General features: G+C 29.9%; 1 protein-coding gene across 1 annotated transcript in view; it reads left to right on the forward strand.

Annotated features, from left to right (window-relative positions):
- Nucleotides 1–14,268, forward strand: part of LOC123299135 (glutamine-dependent NAD(+) synthetase) — a 60,443-nt gene that overhangs the window by 40,250 nt on the left and 5,925 nt on the right. The gene's annotated exons all lie outside the window — the stretch shown is intronic.

Genomic DNA, 14,268 nt, shown 5'->3' on the forward strand with positions numbered 1-14,268 from the left:
TATTATGGGTATATATGTGTGACATGTATGTATGTGTAATGTGACAGAGTAATCAACAGTGTCTATACATGGTATTTCAACAATTAACTCAGTCAATTGTTTCTTTTCACTTGTTTTTTTTCTTCAATTTTTTGAGGTATGAGTAATTTTAAATCAACCATCTGACTGAAGGTGTATAAAAAAATGTAGGTAACACATATTTCATATTATTAAATCAATGAAGATTAGGGTAAAAATAAGTTCAAACTAAATTTGGAAGTGTTTGTCCTTAATAAATTTTTCTCAATATTCACTGTTCATTGCTGAACTTTATCCTTGACCCAGTGTAATAATTTGTCTACAAATAAAATGAACATTTTAAGAATATATTATAAACTATTCATATTTTAGGATACTATAACAAAAACTAACACTTATTACGAATATGAGGATTTGAGGATCTAGTTTTTCCAATACCAAGATAAAATACTTATTACGTGTATGAAGATTTGAGAATCCAGTTTTTTGAATGCCAAGTTCAGAGTCAATTGACCTTATCCATTTTTTAACCCCCAAACAAAAAACAAGTTTGGCCGTTATGTGTGTGTGTGTGTGTGTGTGTGTGTGTGTGTGTGTGTCTGTCTGTCTGTCTGTGGCATCGTACCTTTCGTTTGAAAAATGATTTAGTTGCGATTGTTCTTAGCTATGTTTCAAGTACAACTTTAGGGTTCCGTATCCGAAAAAACTAAATAATGATCTTCAAAATCGGTTCAGTTTGGAAAAGGCTTTAAGGATAAAGGTCATTTAATGGAGAGTGTTCTTAGATATGTTTCAAGGCGGAGTTTAGAGTTCCATATCCAAAAAAGTCTGTCGGGGGTTTTTTACATTTTGTTAATTTCACTTGTAAAAGAAATCGAAGCTTTCATCAATTTATCTCTCGGGTTTCAAAACACTTGTGCATTATTTTTTTCGTTAGTATAAATTTTTAGTTCCAGGCTCCAGACAACTGTTGGATGCTTTACTATTTATATGGACCAGGTAGCTTTCTACCTAGTCCCTGATGTACACCCAAGTCTAAGATTATATAGCTCTATCTAAGTATATAGTTGCTTGAGTGGTTCATAAAGACGACAAATATCTATCAGAGACCCCGCCAAGAACTATTATTTCGATTTTTGCTCAAGATGATGCAGGTTTGTAATTATTTTTGATTTAAAATATTTTCGATTGGCACTTTTTTTTGCTTACCTCTAATAAATTTCCGTCTCTTTTTAATTCCAAGCAAAAAAGAGGTTTTATATTTTTAAGTTGATGGTCTTCTTTAGCTTTGTTTCTCTCAGTTCTGTAGAGCTCTGATGGTTTGATAATGATCTGGAAGCACTGGGATGAATTTTCCGACGAATTTTAAGAATTTGAATATTTTAATTTACTGAATCCTTGCCATGCGTATAGTATTTTTTCACACACATATATCCATATCCATAAAATTAACTTTCACCACGAAATTCTACTTATTTTCAAAAAACTTTTTAGTTTTTTTATTAGAATGGAATATTATGTACAATATTAACAATAATAATAGCTTCTGTGAATTTATTTTATTGCAAAATATAACAGCAATATACCTATCTATATGTATAACAAGTGAAAACAAATAATTGACTGGATTAATTGTTGAAATACTATGTATACACAGTGTTGATTACTCTGTCACATTACACATACATGCATGTCACACATATATTACTGATATACCCATAATACATATTGTACAATTTGTGCATAATTTGCGCTCTCACGGGTAAACACTGATGTTTACGAAAAAATATTTCAAACGAAAGTTGTTTATTTTTTTTAAGGAACATTTTTTACATTTAAACTTTTGTTCTATCTCTAACGGTTTACAAGACGGGTCTTACGGACCCAAGATTCAATTGAGCTATGTTGTTCATTTACGAACTTGACCTCACTTTTTACACCCTAAGCGCGCTATAAAAATTTCAGCTTGAAATCTCTTATCGTTATTGAGTAATCGTAATGAAAAACGGACAGACGACAGACGACATACAGACAGACAACCGGAAATGGAATAATTAGGTGATTTTATGAACACCTTTGTTAAAATTTTGTTCATAGTATCACTATTTTTAAGCGTTACAAACTTGGGACGAAACTTAATATACCTTGGTATATTTAATATACATGGTATAAAAACATATAATAAACAGAAAATGAATGGTAAAAACATGTATTGTATGTATATTTAACTTATTTTTCTAGAAAAACTTACTTCGCCTACACACACAGAACAAAATACAGAGTGTCCCAGTCAATTGTTATCCACTCTCTCTCAAAGGCAATCCCATTCATTGTATCAGGTATAGTTGTAAAATGTAGAATATACATATTCTCGAAATCAAATTCGAGGGATTCGTGAAAACAAAAAATGATATCAGATTATAAATGATTTGCATCTGGTAATGATCTGCAGCCCCTTCGACGTTTTTTCTCATTCTATGGCTACGACACCAAGAAATGTTATATAGAAAAATTACGAAATCCTTGTATATAAATATAGAACGTGTTCTATTTTATAGAATGTGTTAAAATTGTTGATCATTGTGGTGCAAATACAATTGATTACTCCGACCGATTGAATCCAAGACATTCCTATTTATTGCAATTAGTATTTGGACACATTCATTTTAAACGGCTGCTTTTTAATAATCATGACTGTAGCTTGCCTTGTTCACAAATATTGTGCTTGACATAAATGATAGAAAGTTAGAAGGACTGCCGACAGAAGTGAAAACTTAAATACTTAGGTGCATAATTTGAAAATTGATATTATTAACATATTAGCTTAACCCGACCACATTTCGCTTTTGCTTTGTCTGATATGGCTTCTTCTCTGGTAAGAGAGAAAATAAAAATAGTCTGGGAAAAAAATTTGACATTTAAATAACTTTCTTCCCTTTGTTCAACTATTTTTAAATATTCCTTACCGTGGGAATTTCGGGATGCAAAGTATGTATTTACACTCATTTTTATAACTGCAACCAGTCAAAATTTCAAGTCAATCCATCGACTATTTTTCGAGTTTTGCGGCCATACACATATGGAAGCTAAATTTTTTTAAAAGGTAGAGGGTATAAAAAAACTATTATAAAGAATCAAAAGGCAACAGCATGCAATGTTCTTAATCAGTCTCTCACCCAAACACTGACTATACCCAATGTTGCTTAACTTCAGTAATCGGCCGCAAACCGATATATGTGTTTTCAACGTGGTATGCATGTCCGAGATGATGATCCAAAATTATTATAATAAAATCGCTCAACAATTTGTCTAAAAATTACTGAGTTCTTTTGGTTGTTATTTTTGTGGGGCTGATAAATGGTTGTGGTCTTTCAGAATAGTTATTCTGGGCATTATTGTAAAGTTCTTTTTTTATCAAACTTATCTCGCAAACAAGTAATTGAGACGCCCGTTGATGCATTTCTTTGATACTTCATCGGTGTGTACATTTTTTTAAACCATTCTGTATAATATAAATTTAAACTCTGACATAATATATAAAATGTACACAATCAAGATTTTGTGCCATTTCATGTTTTATAATCGTCAAATCTGTTTTTAATGATTCCGTTTTGTAATATCCACCCGCGTTTTAAATATATAATTGTTTGTCTAGTGTCTATAAGCAGTGGCGGATTTACCAGCAGGCTGAGTAGGCTGGAGCCTAGGGCGGCAAATTTTAAGAGGCGGCAAATTTAGTTCATAAATTTTTTATTTCGATTGATAAAATTTAGAAAAAATTATAATACACACACAAAATACGAATTTCAAAAATTATAGAGGATTTAAAATATTCAACAAAAACCGAAATATAGTCCTATATACAGTGCTAAATAATAAATATCTCAAAATCTCTGCATAAACAATTGCTAAACGCTTTTGATTATAATGTAATGATCATGAATTTTTAGAATATCGCAATAGCGATTCCATATTATAGTCGAAATTTAGTTATTTTTACATATTTTCTTCACTGATAATTACTATAATTTTTTCTCCGTGTACCTAATAATTATGAGATCTCCTTACACAATTCAATCCAGAGCTCTCTTGTGCATAGAGTCAGAGCTAATAAACAAGATTTCGTACGACGATATAATAAATGATTTTGCGAATTCAAAGTGTCGCAAAATAGTATTGTAATGCTTTTATAATTTGACTTGAATTATAATACTAACAAATAATTAAGAAAGGATATATTTATTGTGTTGTTTTGTAACTGTAAGTGTAATAATAAATATTTATCAACGTTCGCCAAATTTAGATTTTTTGTGTAAGCTTTATTCCTATTACATAAGTATTGTATAGTTTTAACACATACCTTAACTTACTTTAAAATTGGTACATGTTTGAGATATTTTTTGCATAAAATATTGTTTTTTGATAATTCTTTGCTGTAAAAATAATCAAGGATCTAACACGGTACCATAGTTCTCGATGAAACTAACCATACGGGAAAAGTTGATGTAATGAGGATAATGGAGCACAAATCATAAAGTTGCAATTTTATTGATAGATAATTGATATGATTGTGAACTAAGATATCAAAATTTAGAGGCGGCAAAAATTGAATAGCCTACGGGCGGCAAATCTCTAAATCCGCCACTGTCTATAAGAATTATTATTTATGATTCCAGCTTGCAGATTATCTTTTTATGTTCCGGTTTTAAATATATAGCAAATGAGAAAATTATATAAATATAAATATGAAAATTCATTTCCGAGAGGTTAATATACAAAAAAAAATGTAATCGTGAAATAAATAAATAGTTTTAAAACACATGAAATTTTTCCATGACGAAAATTATTTAAACTTTGTTTTCAAAAACTTTAGATATACTTTTAAAACATTTTTCTCTTTAGCCTATGTAACAATTCCCATGACGTTGTTATTTGAGTGTCCTTTTTTATCCTCTTGCTAATGCAAAATGCCATCTTATGTAAATAATGGTAAATTTGTTTTTTCTTTTCTTTTTAATTTCAATATATATTTAACGGTTGATCGCAACGGTTGTCTGGTGATAAACTTAGGCCATTGTGATATCTTTGCAGTTGATTCAAATTTATTGATTATTATGCAATATACCAATTCGTCATAACCATTTAAATCATAGTGGTAGAAATTAAGCGCGAAACCCACGATATAACCCGTATGAAAGTAGATTGGAAATGCTTTGCAAACAAGAGCTTCTATTCAAATATGCCTAGCCTCTAGATCCCCTAAAAAGAAAGCTGCACGGTAAGAAATGCATGGCATTTACTACAATGGTATATAGTAACAGATACATAATATAGTATCTAGGCTAGCATAAGTAAGATTACAGTACTGAATAGAGCTATCCGCAAGGAGTATTGTACGTATCGCCAACCATTATGGGTCTGACGACCATACTGCATTGACTCGTCCACCATAACTATATTGTTAATGTTACTATTCCTTCAACATAGTGCACAGTATGGCGTTCACATCGAGACAGTATTGCGTTCGGGCCCACCGTGTCCGTTAGCCTGTTCATGGGTTTTTCGTGTACTTAATTACATTGGATCGAAATTGAATTAGTAGTTTAAAGAATAGCAACTATTTTCGTAATTGTGTTTGGATTTAATATTCTTCGAATACACCGAATTTAAGATTAACCAAGTTTAACATCTCTGTCAGCTTATTTTATTAACACGCTTTTATTAGCTTCACTTGTAACTAACTATGTATGTAAGAAAATCTTGAAATCTTAATTTGACTCACTTCTCGAGTTCTGATGACCATACATGACCAGCTAAGCAACGTCATTCACAAATCCAATATGGCGGCCTCCCCAAGATGGCGGACTGGCTGTTTGAAATCCACTCCTATAATATGGATATCAAATGAAAGAGTATGCTGTCAGGAATACGAAAGAATAATCACGTGGCTTAAAATCCAATATGGCGGTTGTTCAAGATGGCGGACAGGCTATTTGAAATGCACCCCCATGATATGGGTATCAAATGAAAGGGTTTGCTGTTAGGAATACGGCAAAAATAGTCACGTCACTTAAATCCAACATGGCGGACTTCCAAGATGGCAGATTGGCTTTTGAAATGCACCCCCATGATATGGGTATTAAATGAAATGAATTTTATACTTATTCCAGCTTTGTTGCTCCTCACTATAGATCGTTCTATCCAATTATTAGCTTTACTGTTCGTTCACATTGTCAAACAACTAAACCAATTAATATGATTATGAATCTACTCGAAAAAGTGTTAGAGTGTAACAGAATCATTTAAACGTAGTTTACATTCACGCTTGATAATTATTTTAATTTTGTTTATAAAATTGTTTTTAATTATCGTCTATGGTATCATCATCGAATCTACCATACCATGCTTCATGCAAAATTTTAAATTTTGCATTTTAATTATAAATAATATTTTTCTACAAAGGTTAAATAATATTGACAAACAAAATTTATCAGATTTTGGCACCGTTCTATTTTTATAATAATTTTTTTGTTTTTGTTTATTTATTTCTGTTGATTATCGTCAATTTCCCGTTATTGTCTATTTTTATTTTAAAAGAAAAAGAAAAAAGAAGAACAGTAAAAACTTTTGAACGATATATCCTTGATGAAAAAAAAGTAGTGTTAGTAGACAACTTGACGCACACCTACACTCTGAAACATCGTATATATATCTGTATTTAGTTATACAACGTGTTTCAAGTAAAAGAAAAATATTTTTGTAAACTACGGTAAATGTCCACCATCCAGAAAAACTCTTACATGCTCTTTTTTTAGTTGGTTATCTACTGACACTGGACCTTTGGTAACTTGGAAAAAAACACTAATAAAAGATTTATATTAACTGAAATTGCTCAATTTTGTCGGCCTGTGTGTACGATTTTAGTCGAAACAGTTCGAACAATCGTCAAGCGAACCCTATTTTTATATTTTTTTAAAAATGATTATTATCAAAATCGGACCTAAAATTTTATTGCAACTTTCTTAAGAAATATCCCTTTAAAACAGGAGTAACTTTGTACAAAAATCGGGTTGATTTTACGATTGCATTAATATTATTTCAGATATCGCCTAAAATGCTGTAAATACTCATTTAAATGTTCCTTGCGTTTGGTGTGTGGGAACTAAATCCCTAAAAATCCCGCGTTTGGTGTGTGGGAACTAAACAAAAAAATTGTACGACACTGACTAATACTTTTTTTATCGCTTATTATCTTGAAGTAATAATAGCCCATTCACGTCAACAGATTTTTTTTAAAATTTTTTTACACAATTCCTATCTGCTGTCCCAAAACACCTTTGGCTCTTTTTATTTTTTGGATCCGTCTACTAAAGACATTGCTCCAGTTTAGGAACCCCCGAGTTTTTTATTTTTAAATCAAGATTAGTGAATGATTTTTATCTAAATTTGAGACAAAAACTCCTTTTAAAATCCCAAAGAAAACTTTCAGATATATTATTCCAGCTCCGTGTTGTCCAATTATATTGCGGTTAGGATCTATTAATTAAAATAGTTGAATAATGTTTATTTTTGTAGTGGGAAATTGTTTCCATAACCCTCTCTGAATCAGAGATTTGCTGTCTCATAGGTAGCAAAAGTACTTAAAGTAAGATAGTACTTTATCTCTAAGGTCCACTTTAGCGTACTTATAATTTTTTGGGGTATGTATTTTTGATAAACACTGTACATCTTTAGCTATATGAAACATATTCATAAAATATAATAAGATTAACAGACGTTTCGCTTTATACACTAAAAAAATTGGATGTATCAAGTTAAGTTTTTCACAAAATTGGCCTTGAACATATTACGTTATGTGATTAATGAGTACCATTAAATATTATACAATTTTAATTAATTTTCTTACTTAAAAAAATGTAAAACACATACTTTGATAATATTAGTATTTTTTAAATATTAACTTAAATGACACATTTAATTTATTTTATAACGTTAATATAATATTTTCTAATTATAAACCGCTTTGAGTTCTTCATTTAATAAGTTTATGGATGAAACAAACCTACGCTTTATTTTGAGTAGGATGAAATTTTAATGAAATTTTTTTTATTGGCAATAAATAATGTAATTTTAATATATATATATATATATATATATATATATATATATATATAAAATATATATATATATATTATATATATATATATATAATATATTATATATATATTATATATATATAAATATATATATATTATTATATATTATATATATATATTAAAAAAAAAAAAAAAAAAAAAAAAAAATATATATATATATATATATATATATATATATATATATATATTTTTTTTTTTTTTTTTTTTAATACGGATTCAAGTAATTTCTATTATCATCAAACTTTGGTGATTTCTGGATAAAAAATAAATAAAAATAGGTACGTTATATATGTACGCTTAATAGTATAGCTAATAAGCCGGGATGCATTGGAAAAGTTGGGAAACAGCACCGATTTTAAGACCCCAAGTAACATTCAGTCAACTTAACCTAGTCATAAGGGGCCATAGGGCCCCAACAAGAGGCCAAATTTTTTAAATGGTTATTTTGATTTAAAATTGTCATCTAGTTGGTATTTTTGGTCGCTGAATACGAGTCCGATCTGTCACATCTGCCGAAAATCGCACCATTTTTGCCAGTGAGTTAAGTTGGCGGAATGTTCCTTGGGGTCCGATTTATAATCATGTTATAAAATGTTTAATCATGTTAAAAAAATCGGTGCTGTTTCCCAAGTTTTCTACTACCGACACTTTTTTTCCGGCTTATTCACTGTATTATAAATAATATTTAGTGTTTCGATTTTTTTACGTTTATTTAGAATTTTTCGTTAATACAGACCCATGTTAACCAAACAGAACCCATGTTAACCAAGCTTAATCTCTACATTCCGAATGAAGTGTAATGACGTGTTATGTGACGATGACGCTAGTTTCATGATTTTGTTTTCACTCAAAAAGTGCTCAACGTGCTTAAAGAAGTTTTCACTTCAAAAATCTTAATAAATCTTTTTACTTTAATGTATTATTTTCCATCATTTTTATATTTGATCAGTTTATTGTTGTTTTATATTTAAAGATAACACATAGAATTTACAGAATTTCTTCCTTGATTCCTATTTTTCTGATTAAATCATGTGGATGGCAGTAAAATCAATAGATACCAAAGAAAATGAATGGCATACATGAATAACATGTTGTTATTGTGTTGTGTATTATGTACCTGTATTGTATATGTTAAATTATTGTGTTAAATATGTGTGTACCTGGTACCTGCAGGCTACCTGCATGCCAGAACCAGAACCAGAGAATACGAACAGCAATCAGTTTATAAGAATGTTAGAAAAAAATACCCCTGTTTCTGGTATAAATTTTGTGTGTATGTGATATCGTCTGATTCATGTTATACATACAGTAAGAATTGTTTATGGTGAAATCGAAGAGAACATTGTAACAGGCGAACCTACCTATAACCTTAAGACTTTTATGACTTTAAGACTTGATTATGTTTAAAACCAGTATACATTTTGGCACATCTTCATACCATCGCTTATGGTTTTAGTAGAGCAGGGTTAGCGAAACAATGGTAACTTATATATGTCGAAAACAGTGAGTTTAGGTAAAAAACGTCAATACTTAAAAAATGCTTAGAATTGTCCAAAATATAAAATTGAATGTTAAATAAAATGAATGTCCGAAAGTAAAATACTTCTGTCCCACTTTATGTGCATAAATTGGAAAAGCACACGTTCGCTTGAATATGATTTTGTAGAGTAGGTTCACTGAGACAAACATTTTTCATCGGCTCCCATAAAAATTTACTGAAACGGTTTTTTTTCAGACTACATGCCTTATTTCATCAGCTTACATGCCTTATTTCTTTCGAGTCACATGCCTTATTTCCTCGACAATAGTTGTAGTGACTGAGTTGCAGTAAATTTCATTTTCTGCATCTGCTTTCTACTACAATCGCCTATTATAAAAATTCTAATTTTTCTGATATTGATCCAAACCCTTTCAGTATTAAAAACAATAATCAATGAAGGTCTATCGCCGGCTTTAATATCCGTCAGATACAAGAACGTCAAAGAAGAAGCTTTTTCATTTCAGGCGAACTAGAAGGCATTGTATGGCTATAAGAGTTACCTATATCCAATAGTTATTATAGTCTCTATAAACAATTCTGACTTTATCCTTACTTTCTTGTTGATTTTCTTTTTACAAATTTTTTTTTTATTCTAAACAAAATACTTCGAACAATAATTCATTTATCAAGACGACAACGAATTATTATCGTAGGTATATTTTTTGTATTTATATCCAAAACACAGGTTATTGTTAGAAATTTCTAATCAATCAAAAAATTGTATTCTAATTTTAAAAGTCTATTATTATATTGTCAATGAAATAATGTATATATTATTCTGCTAAATAAAATTAATTTTATTATAAATTTAATAATTTTAATGATTTGCACTTCTAATACTTTCAAATTAGCTCAATTCTCGCATTCGTAGATTCCGTACCGTTTTTAAATTTTTAGAAAATTAAAAATTTCAGGTCTTGTTACCACAATTGAACATAGCGGGAATTGTTTTTAATCAGTTTTGCATCTATACTAATCATGTTAGGCATCTATATTCAGGTCTGAAATTCTTAGCTTAGGTTTAATAGCTAGGGAGTTGTTTCTACAAAAGTAAAACACGTGGCCGTTTGCCGATGTAATGAATTTGTTTCTGAAGGACCTCCTGAATTGCCGGGTAAACAAACTAAGCCGTAAGTGATCAATGATTAGCACTTGTAAGGAATTCACGTGATAAGATTGTTGCCCAAGAATGATGACAAAAATTTACGGATAATCGGGCAATAATTTTATCTCTAGGCTGACGGTCATCCTTAATTCGTTAAAATTGTAAAGTTTTTATGTTATAATAAAAACACTATTATACTTTTTTTTATAAAGGTGTTGGATTAACTATCATATATTTCGATTTCGTATGGAACATCCAACAGTTACGTTGAACTCACCACTTAACAATGAGTTCGTATATTTTATGCAAGTCCTTCACCTCATGTGTACGATGAACATAAATTTTTTTTCAAGAGTTATATATGCTTAAAACAGAGCTTTAAATAGTTGTCATGTTGTAGTCTAGACTTCTAGACATTTCATTTCTCTCTGCGTTTTGATTTTTTCCAGGTGTTGTTTGTTTTTAGTTTCATTTGTTTACTATTATTTATATTTATTTGTTATGTTTCTATTATTATCTCCGAATTTAAATCAAAAATTTTATATTTATATTTATTCTACAGTATTTATTTCCAGCTAAAATATACTAAAAAAATTGAAAAATAGAATCAAAAATTCTTGTTTTACACTTTTTGAGAGTTAATCATTTACCAAAAAATTCCACCTTCAGACTTAAAAAGCGTATTAATAATCGAATATTCTTAGCTTATTATGTTCAAAAGTTTCAGCACCATAAATTACGGATCTGAATTTCATGGCTTTTACATTTTTATTTTTATTTGCTGATTCCACTCCCTATATTTCTCCTCCAAAAGTTTGCTGTTTATTTCGTTGTGTAATTTGATTGAGTAGTTGTCTCCTGGCTCAGAAGCAAGTTAAATAAGTTGCTTTTTGGTAATATCAATTCATCTAAAGTGAATCCATTTTATCTGTTAGCAGCATTTCTTGCCATTTTTGCATAAATTGTCCCCGTTCCGGCCAGAAAAACTCTTCGACTTTGACTTCGACGTCACTTCTTACTTGACATATTTCTTCCACTCCTGATCAGTAAAGGCTCCTACTCGGAGATCTCTGTTTTCCTCTTGGTAATTTCTCCATGACTTGATGGTCTAACTTTATAATATGACGTTTAAAAAAAAAGATTAAAGTATAGAAAAATATAATGCATATTCTTAATTGATTTTAAGTACCTAGAAAGTTCTTTGTTTAACCATAGTGGCACATACCTAGAAAATAATTCTATTTCCGTTAAACATAAATATTAAACCGTATAATATTTTGTTTAAACAATATTATTACGAAGCATGTTCGCCTAAGGCAATATGAAAGTACCGGTCTTATTGTTAGAATCAATTTTAGTTCATCCTTCCCATTTTTACAAACAAGGGAATGGCAAACAATTGAAATATTGTCGATTTAGTTTTAACATCACAACACAATCAGTTTAACCCTTCAAAATTTATTGTTTTGTATTTAAACGGGCAAAGAATTTGGAAATGCAAAAAATGTTAATTTCCAGAGCTTTTTTCGGAAATTATAGTTAAAAATTTGTAATCTTGTAGGTGGGTTCGAGTTGTTTAATTATTGATCCTAATTTTATGCTAACTACATTCGTTAATATTAAAACAGACTTCAAAAATGCCATTTCTTCCAAAACGAACTGATTGTAATGGAAATCCGTTCAAATGAAATTCGAATGGATGGTTTATGGGTCTGATTTACGAAATCAAAATTTTCAACATATCTTTACGTTTCATGGTCATGACAAGCCATTAACACCAATTTGGAGAAGAAGTATGTGTGTATACGTTTTCGCACGTATGTACGTTCGTGGTCATTTTTTTCCTGATCCATATCGCGCATACAAAAAGTGATATCGACTTCGTTGAGGTGTCGATCGAAGCGTATTAACGGGAATATGATCTGAAAAGAATTTCATAACATTTGGTCGAATTGGTGGAGTTGTTTTTCCCGATCGATATCTCGCGAACAAAATATGATATCGACTTCGTTTTTTTGTATAACTCTGTATATTTGGAAGTATTCGGAAGTTATTCATGTGGATAATAAGTCAGAATTCAAACGGGGTAATAATTCAGCATTTTTTTGGTCTTTGTATTATGGCCATGAAATCATCAGGAAATCTATTCAATGGAATTTTAAACTGTTGGTGATTTTATTGTTTTCATATACTCGAAACAGAGTACATTTTCATTTTTTTCTTTATTTTTCATTTCAAAAACCATACATGATAAATTCGATGTGCGGTTATTACATATGGCCTTACAAAGCATATTTATTTAACATCATCGTCAAATCGTGATCGGTGTGGTATTATCGTGTGATATCGTGGTGTTGTAATACCTTTTCCATTTAAAATTATTAAATGTTTGTTTTATAAAATTGTTTTAAGTGTGAATTTTCATCATATTTTCTTGTACTAATATTTAAAATAACTTTATATATTTTCATAGAATTATTTATATAGAAAATGAATACCACGAAAAATTGTTTACATTTTAAAATACTGAATGTTAAGCTCTTTTTGAGATAAAGAGTTTGTTTAAAAATACTTTTCGAAAATATTTGTGATATATGGGGCTTGGTACATTTGTGGTGTTTGAAAAATGTACTTTATGTGATATAACGTTGAGGTCAGGGTTTATGATACAGTGATAATTAAATTAAAAATAATATCTTCCTTTTATTCAAATAAAATGAGAAATTTTTTAAATTTTATTGTTTTGTGAAAAATATTTCAATATTAAGATACTATATACAGTTTAAATAAAATTATATTTTCTTGATCTCTGGCTGAATGGGCGGTCGTGCGTCGATACTATAGCAACACTCTAGAACCCCACAAAAGTAGCTCTTCTTCGACTTAAATGCTGCCTAAGAGACCCTATCTGCGGTTAGCGATCAAGGAAAATGGCATACAAACCTCGGCCAAAATGCTGGATGCTATGGGGCGAGGAAATCCAACTTTCTTAGAGTTTTATATTTTCGTCTCCATCACTTATGTACCAGCTACATTTATACGTATATTTTCTTATTCAATAACAACAGGCATCAAACCGGCGTAAATGTTTTGGGATTATTTGCATTACATGTCAAAAAATTGTGTGGGATTTGCCCTTGTGTAGCCCAACACCACTGAGCAAGCGTAGTAATGAAAAAAGTACACTTTTAAGTTGGTAAATTTTTTATTATGCCATGAACTTAAAATTGAGTACCTATCCATATTTTGTTATTCTGTCTTCTTAGGTAATAAAAGTTTCGGGATTATTAAACCAAAATCTGATTCACTTGTTTGTTATTTATAATTTGCTGGTATAAAATTAGGATTTTGCCTCTTAGATAGAAGAATATTGATAGACTTTTTATTCTATTTTTAAAAACCTACTTTACAAAACCTTTTATAGTTATTTAAAAAAAAAAAAAAGGTAA

This window comes from Chrysoperla carnea, chromosome 4 (genome assembly GCF_905475395.1).
Source record: "Chrysoperla carnea chromosome 4, inChrCarn1.1, whole genome shotgun sequence".
NCBI classification, from domain to species: domain Eukaryota; kingdom Metazoa; phylum Arthropoda; class Insecta; order Neuroptera; family Chrysopidae; genus Chrysoperla; species Chrysoperla carnea.